Genomic DNA, 8,098 nt, shown 5'->3' with positions numbered 1-8,098 from the left:
TTTTCCAAAGATGTGCAGGTCAGATGGATTGGCCATGCTAATTTGCCTCTTAATGTCCAAAGATGTGCAGGTTAGGTGCATTGGCCATGATAGATGCACGGGGTTACGGGGATAGGGTGTGTGGTGGGCATGGGTATGTTCTCTCGGAGAGCTGGAGACTCAGTAGGCTGAATGACTTCCTGCTGCTTTCCAGAGATTCTATGATTTTATTTTAATGTAACTCCAGGATGGCCCCCTCAAACTTGTATTGAGGCTGTGACATTGTTATGTGCTACATGGTTGGGTCAGGTTTTCCGCAATTGCAGCCAGGCAATGTTTTAACATGTATATCAGGTTTTGTATTAGGAGTAGGAAACAAGAGGCAGGATTGGATTTTTGGACCAATTTAATCTCCATCCCCAAATTTGACATGGCTTCAAAATTTAGCTTCTTGGCCTTTTGGCTAAGATCAAATGTAGTATCTGTTCTTATCAGTTTAATATCAGATATGTCCCTTATCTGGGGACCATATGTTAAATTGATTCTTGGAGCAGGGAGATGGAATAGGGGCTTGCTCCATCCACTCTACGTATCAATCTGGTATTGCAGTATCTCCGGGAACGGTGCACCACCCCCCCTTCTGGGGACATTCTCAAACTTCAAAAACAGCTCTCAAAATTTAGCTCTTCAGTTCAAAAATACTTGGTTGTCCTGGGGGTTGCCATTGACCACAACTGAATTGGCCTAGCCATATAAATACTATGGTTACAAAAGCAGGTCAAAAGCTGGGAATCCTGTGGTGAGTAATAAACCTCCACATTCCGCAAAGCCTGTCCACCATTGACAAAGCATAAGTGAGGATCTGGAAGGATAAGGACAGCAGACACATGGGAACACCACCAGCTGGAAGTTCCCCTCTGAACTACACACCATTCTGACTTGAAAATATATCGCCGAAACTTCACTGTCACTGGCTCAAAATCCAGAAATTCCCTCCCTAACAGCACTATAGATGTTCTTACACCACATGGACTGCAATGGTTCAAGAAGTCAGCTCATCACTATCTTCTCAAGGGCAATTAGAGTTGGGCAAGAAATGCTGGCCTAGTCAGTGGTGTCCACATCCTATTAATTAATTTTTAAAATACCATGAAAGGTGCTTTAGAAATGTAAATTTGTCACTCCTTCCTTTCTGGGGATTAAGTTTCTGCAGTGAGTGTTTAATCATTGTTAAATTTTGGGGTTCTGGCCATTATTCAGTTTCTACTTCTAGAGCAGAGGGTGTACTACATACTTGCCAAAAGTTGGCCTTGGCTCAAGATTGGGGATTTTGTCTTCTCAGTACAATATCTGACAAACTATTTGCACTGTTGCAAGCTGATTTGTGTTTGAAAATGGAGCAGCAGCAAGGGAAAGTTGCACTAATTTCCCAACAAATTAGATGTGTCTCTGGCAGGCAGAGCTCCAGTCAGAAATAAGCAGGAGACAGATACTGCACGTATCTAAAAATTAGCTTCTGATGAGGCTGAAATCTCAGCCTGCCTGAATAGATCCTGCTCCCAACCAACAAACCAACAGTGCAAATCAGCAGTGGTCATTTCCAATTAATGGGAGAGCATTTTTATGGCAATTACTTGTGGTGTTGCCCAACAAATACATTCAGATTTATTGCATTTGCTTCTGTAAGATCTGCAAACATACTACTTGCTACTTTAAAATGCTGTTTCATTTCATTCTTAGCTATGCATATTTGACCAATTGCCCATCAGGGAGCTAGCTGGTTGCTGGGCACATATTTTAAGCTGGTAGCTTGTGGATCTTGTTATAATCAGGACCCAGAGCCAACATGAGTCGAATTTTAGGCTCACTCCCCTGGATGGCAGCCACTGGGCCCCATCCACCTGATTACCACTCTATGGGTGGGATTCACCAGTATCATCCATGACGGGACCCATAACCAGCAAGAATGGAAAATCCGGAATTCCAGCCAAAATTCCATTTACTTTCAATGGCATCAGAAAATCCCAGCCGCAAACAAAGATGGAAGACTTCGGCCAACATCAAAATTACCTCACCCCCATTTATCTGTCCACTGCCCAGTTCTTGGTCCATTTGCTGCCATCTTTCTTTTTTTTGTCTTTCGGATGGAGACTCTACCATTCAGTAATGACTGGTGAGAGTTATCAATTCTGATAACACCCATAGTCCATTGATGGAGTTCTGCAACTCTTCTGCTAAAGCAGATATATGGACAAACCTCTGTGGAAATTGAGCCCAAGGTAATTTTGTGAAACAAGAATTATAGCCTGGAATGTTTGTTGGTAAAATAATAGCAGTCAAACGCTTTGATTCATGAATCCAGCTAGGGGATAGTATGTGCAAAATTAAAGTTGCACTCTTCAGCATACCGGGACTAACTCCTAACAGAACATTAGTTTAGATTTCATGGATGAAGGTGACATAAGATCAGTACTCTCAGACATCCAGTGGACCTGGGGGCAGAGGAGAAAGATATTTGCCATTCTGACACAATCAGCCTTAATAAGGCTATCCACTTTTTTTTACATGGAATACATGAATAAAATATGCATGCCTCAAGGACCAAAATTTCCCTTCTGAATTGACATCTACTTGATGCAAATATAAAGTGGTAAACTGAGCTCCCGTCCCAAATGGGAGTACAAAATATTGCACTTGGAGTTTTCCATAAAGCATTAGTTTCCCTTAAAGCCATGTGGGAATCACTCATATCAGGAAGGGAAAATGGCTATCTTCTCTTGTTCATCTCTCTGAACTTCCACCCCAAGTGTGCTCCAGATTTTAATCTATGTAGATTTTAATAGAAACTGTGTGGTGGCTAGCCCATTGAAGAGCCCATTTCGTCTGTTACTACTGAAGATTATTTTGCTTCTACGTAAACCTCTGTAAAGCTTCAGTCCTAACTTCTGTTGCTAGTTTCTCTCAGCTTTACTCAAATTGCTTGCATTAGGGACCCTAACTTACCAAATAAAATCTCTATTTTTATGCTATGAAGAGGAGATAGATATACTGGCAACTGAATTGGTGGTTTGTATATTCAACTTCTCAAGGACAGTTAGGGATAGGAAAAGGTGCTGCCTTAGCCAGTGACACATCATGTGAAGGACTTTTAAATATCCCAGAAAGTGTCTATTTCATGCACTTCAACCCACTTACCTGAGTTCACGGAGATCTTAATTCTTTGCAAGTTAATGCCTCGGAAAGCTATGCTTCATGCATAGGCTATTGGGAGAATATGCCAACTGTTGACTGAAGACATGTTGCATTAGAAGATCAACATTGTCTGTACCAGTCAAAATGGTCATTGCTTTCAATTTCTTCTTTGAATCCTTCTGAACAGCATCAGATGACCTTTGTCACATCAGGCAGGCTGTTGCTCACCATTGTACACACAAACATCACTGATACTCTCTCTATTCAGGTGGGCCGTGCAATTTCTATCCTTCCCAGGAAAGCAGACAAATGGAAAGAGAGAGTGAGAGAGAGACGGGCAACATGACAGCTCAGTGACTATCACTGTTTGCTGTGCAGATACATGGATTTGGGCCAGTGTCTGTGGGAGTTTGCACATTCTCTCCGTGCTTGCATGGGTTTTCTCTGGGTGCTCCGGTTTCCTCCCACACCCCAAAAACGTGCTCTTAGGCTGATTGGTGTTAACAAATTGTCCCTAAATTACTCTTTCCTCAATCTGGTTATGGTTCCTTTATTGTGGAGTCCAATAGGCATAGACAAAGGTGATAGGTAGAAGAGGGCACTCACAATGTTAAAATGGCGGTGCAGGCTCGTTGGGCTGAAGGGCCTGTTTCCCGTGCTGTGTTGTTCTTTGTTCTTTTTTCTTTGAGATCTATTCAGATCTTAGCAGAACTACCACTGATACAAAGAGCAATTACAGGACTGCACTCAAACCATATAAGCCAACTCTTTGATTTTAGAAATAGGAATGACAACAATTCCAATTGCATAATCTTCCATGTCAATGCAAGATGTTCACTAAGTTGCCATGATACTTTCATTATGTGATAAACAAACACAGTAAGAAGCCTCACAACACCAGGTTAAAGTCCAACAGGTTTATTTGGTAGCACAAGCTTTCGGAGCAATGCCCCTTCATCAGGTGAGTGGGAGTCATGTTCAAAAAAAGGGCCTATATAGACACAAATGTATCATTATCTTGTAAATTGTGTTTGTGTCTATATATGCCCTGTTTATGAACACAACTCCCACTCACCTGATGCAGGAGCAGTGCTCTAAAAGCTTGTGCCATCAAATAAAACTGTTGGACTTTAATCTGGTGTTGTGAGACTTCTTACTGTGCCCTCCGCAGTCCAATGCCAGCATCTCCACATCATAAACAAACATGCCAGTCTTTATGTTTAATATGAGCAGGGTTGATTAGTGATCAGTACTATCCCCAGTAGTCCAAGCACATCAGTTGAAGCTCCATAAAGGAGTAAAAAGCTCAAAGCCTCGAAGAGTCATAAGAAATGTCTTATTTAATTCTTAGGTCTTATTTTAGGTGACTGGGTAAATCTGGTTCAGCCTGTAATATAACCCAACAAGAATCTCAAGAATTTGCTGAATTGTACATTATACTGAAATAGACAAAGGTTTACTGCTTCCAGAAACTGGAGGCTATATGATGGAAAGGATAGGAGAGGTATCTTTTCCACAGCCAGGAAAGAGAGAACGCAACCAGTAGCCCAATGCTTTCAATAAATTAAAGTTAATTCACCAATAATGTTACTACACATTTAGCTGTTCTCCCCACCACTACACATCCTAACAAATTCCTCAAACATCTTGACCAACTTCATTCATAAGACAGAAGTCATCATCCAAACACTTGAATTGTTAAACCACATGTGGAAGCAAGCTAAGAATTCAATGGAGACAGCAGACCAGTTAACTGAGCTGTTTTCTACAGAGGCTCTCTGATCAGTTGAGTGTCAAAAATATTTTCTGTTTATGTTTCATATTTCCTACACTGTGCTTTTTTGCTTTTTGTTTTGTATTCAGAAAATATGTTTACAGAACAAGTTATTCTTCAAATAATGCCAAAATTCCAGTAGTCATATCTATAGCTATTTTAATAATAATCTGTTCATTGTGTTGTTTAACTTCTAATGTTCACATTGCTGCCTAGAAATGCTCTCTGGATAAAATACAGTTGGATAGTGAGGAGTGTAGGATAGGTCCTTGGAATATTAGAGGTCTGAGGTGACTTTCATCTCAGTAAAAGTACTATTCCAGAAACCCATGTATGAGTATCTTAATATGTAAGTACCGAAGGGGGCCTAAAGACTAGATTCAATGACACTCTTCGGAGAGACAATGATGACCATCCATGGTCAGTCCTACTAACTCACTGATGTTACACACAGGCTCAGAAAAGTTGCTGCTTGATGCCATCATATATCAAATAGCCCCAACCATTTTGCAAGCGCATCATCATCAAAGTATCTGCAATGCTGTTCCATAAGCTCATGAGAAATAACAGCAGCAACAGGCCATCTGGCTCCTTGAGCCTGCCCTGCCATTCATGGCTAATCTAATGTTCAAAGAGCTGATCAGGTTAATTGAAGCTTTAACATTAGTATCAATTTTACAAATTGACACTCTGGCATGGAGTCCCACTGATGAGGTTAGTGTACATTGTATATTAAAGTGCCGTGGTCAGCACACTGACTCACGGTCTGCTGACCAGCCATCATACCAACTGAATTATGTGCAAGAGAACTTTAGGCTAGCTGAAACTAATGTAGGTCATGAATTTTGAGGCAATCCAATGAAATAGACCCTTGGCCCTTGCAAGACCATGCTGAAATCTACCCACCTGGCAAGGACATGCACTATTTAAAGTCAATATATTGTGAATCCAAATTGGCAATCAGAGCAGGTTGTTGTGCTTAGATATTGCAATGAGCTCTTGTGTTTTCTCTGAGCTTTGACACAATTGCCAGAGGTATGCTGGTCTGTTGATTTACTTGCTTTGTTCATGGATCATTGGCATTGCTGACAAGCCCAGCATTTATTGCCCATCTCTAATTACCTTTGAGAAGATGATGGTGAACCATCATTTGGAGCTGAAGAGCTTTGAATGGTACTGAATATTGTGTAATTATCAGTGAACATCCCCATCTGACTTTATGATGATGGGAAGGTTACTGATGAAGCAGCTGAAGATACAAAAGAACAAAGAACAACCCAGCACGGGAAACAGGCCCTTCGGCCCAACAAGCCCGCGCCGCCGCATCACCCTACACCTATTCTACCCTGCGTATCTACAAATAGAACCCCTGACTTAGCCAGATTCAGGGGAGAATAGTGTCAATTTGGTAAAACCAATCAGCCTAAGAGCACATCTTTGGGGTGTGGGAGGAAACCGGAGCGCCCGGAGGAAACCCACGCAACCACAGGGAGAATGCACAAACTCCCACAGACACAGGCCCAAATCCATGTATCTGTTGCACCTAGGACACTACCCTGAGAAACTCCTGCAGAGATGTCGTGGGGCCAGCTCTCCAACAACTACAAACAACATTCTTTATGATAGGCCTGATTCTAACCAGTGGAGAGTTTTTTCTCTTGGTTCCCACTGACTCCAGTTTTGCTAGCACTCCTTGATGCCATACTTGGTCAAATTCTGTCTTCATAAGGGTAGTTACTCTCACCTCATCCCTGGAATTCAGCTCTTTTGCCCATATTTGGACCAAAGCTGTAATGAGATTTAGAGCTGAGTGATAGGGCATTGGTGAGGCCGCAGCTGGAGTACTGTGTGCAGTTTTGGGCGCCGCACCTACGCAAGGATATTTTGGCCTTGGAGGGAGTGCAGAGGAGGTTTACTAGGCTGATACCGGAGTTGAGGGGGTTGAGCTATGAGGAGAGGCTGAATAAACTAGGCTTGTACTCGTTAGAGTTTAGAAGAATGAGGGGAGATCTCATTGAGACGTATAAGATGATGAATGGGATAGATAGGATAGAGGTGGAAAGACTCTTCCCGCTCAAAAAAGACAGTAGGACTAGGGGGCACAGCCTCAAGATAAAGGGGGGGAGGTTCAGAACGGAGTTGAGGAGGAACTTCTTCACTCAAAGGGTGGTGAATCTCTGGAATTCTCTGCCCGTTGAAGTGGTGGAGGCTGCCTCGCTAAATATTTTTAAGAAGCGGGTTGATGGGTTTTTGATAAGAGAGGGGATTAAGGGTTATGGGGAGAGGGCGGGAAAGTGGAACTGAGCCACGACAGATCAGCCACGACAGATCAGCCATGATCTTATTGAATGGCGGGGCAGGCTCGAAGGGCCAGATGGCCTACTCCTGCTCCTATTTCTTATGTTCTTATGTTCTTATTCTCCAAAGTTAACCCAAAGTTAGTATCAATAAGCTCCAAAGATAGGTTATCTGGGTATTACCTCACAGCACTACCAATGACCCTTCCATTGCTTTGCTGATGATGGAAAGTAAACTGAGAGAATGGTAAACAATTGATTGGATATGTCCTGCATTTTGTGGACAGGATATATCCAGACATTCTTCCATATTGTAGGGTGGATGCCAGTGTTACAAATGTACTAGAACAGCTTGGTTAGGGACACATCTATCTTTGGCGTTCAAGTCTTCAGTACTACAGCCGTGATATTGTCAGTGTTTATAATCTTTGCTGTATTCAGTGCACTGATCCTATTCTTGATATCACATGGAGTGAATCAGAGACTGACCAAGATGAATCACTGACTTGGAACTTCTGGCTGAAGGTGCTACGAATGTTTCAGCCTTGACTTTTGCATTGGCACTCTTGGGGTTCAACATCATTGAGGATGGGAATAATCATGAAGTTTCCTTTTTCAGTAAGTTGTTTAATTGTTTGCTATCATTCATGCCTGGAAATGGCAGGACTACAGCACTTTAATCAGGAAACACTCAGCAGGATATGGCAGTATCTGTGGAAAGAGAAACAAAGTTAACGTTTCAGGTTGGTGACTATTCATCAGAAAGTGTAATTCCTGGCTGGATTTGTTTTTTCTCTTGACCAACAGTAAAGTAAGCCAGGTTAAGGGAATATCAACTCAAACTTGGAATTTAAAT

The 8,098-nt window shown here is 42.0% G+C and overlaps 1 non-coding gene across 1 annotated transcript; it reads left to right on the top strand.

Annotated features, from left to right (window-relative positions):
* The first annotated feature begins 422 nt into the window (after positions 1-422).
* On the top strand, positions 423-613 carry LOC145345758 (U2 spliceosomal RNA). Its single transcript, XR_013887149.1, has one exon. It is a non-coding gene; the product is annotated as a U2 spliceosomal RNA (small nuclear RNA).
* Positions 614-8,098: the final 7,485 nt, after the last annotated feature.

Source organism: Carcharhinus amblyrhynchos, chromosome 7 (genome assembly GCF_965287045.1).
Source record: "Carcharhinus amblyrhynchos chromosome 7, sCarAmb.v2.hapA, whole genome shotgun sequence".
In the NCBI taxonomy this organism is placed as follows: Eukaryota; Metazoa; Chordata; class Chondrichthyes; order Carcharhiniformes; family Carcharhinidae; genus Carcharhinus; species Carcharhinus amblyrhynchos.
The sequence above is the reverse complement of the archived record's forward strand: the minus strand, read 5'-3'. Positions and strand labels throughout refer to the sequence as shown.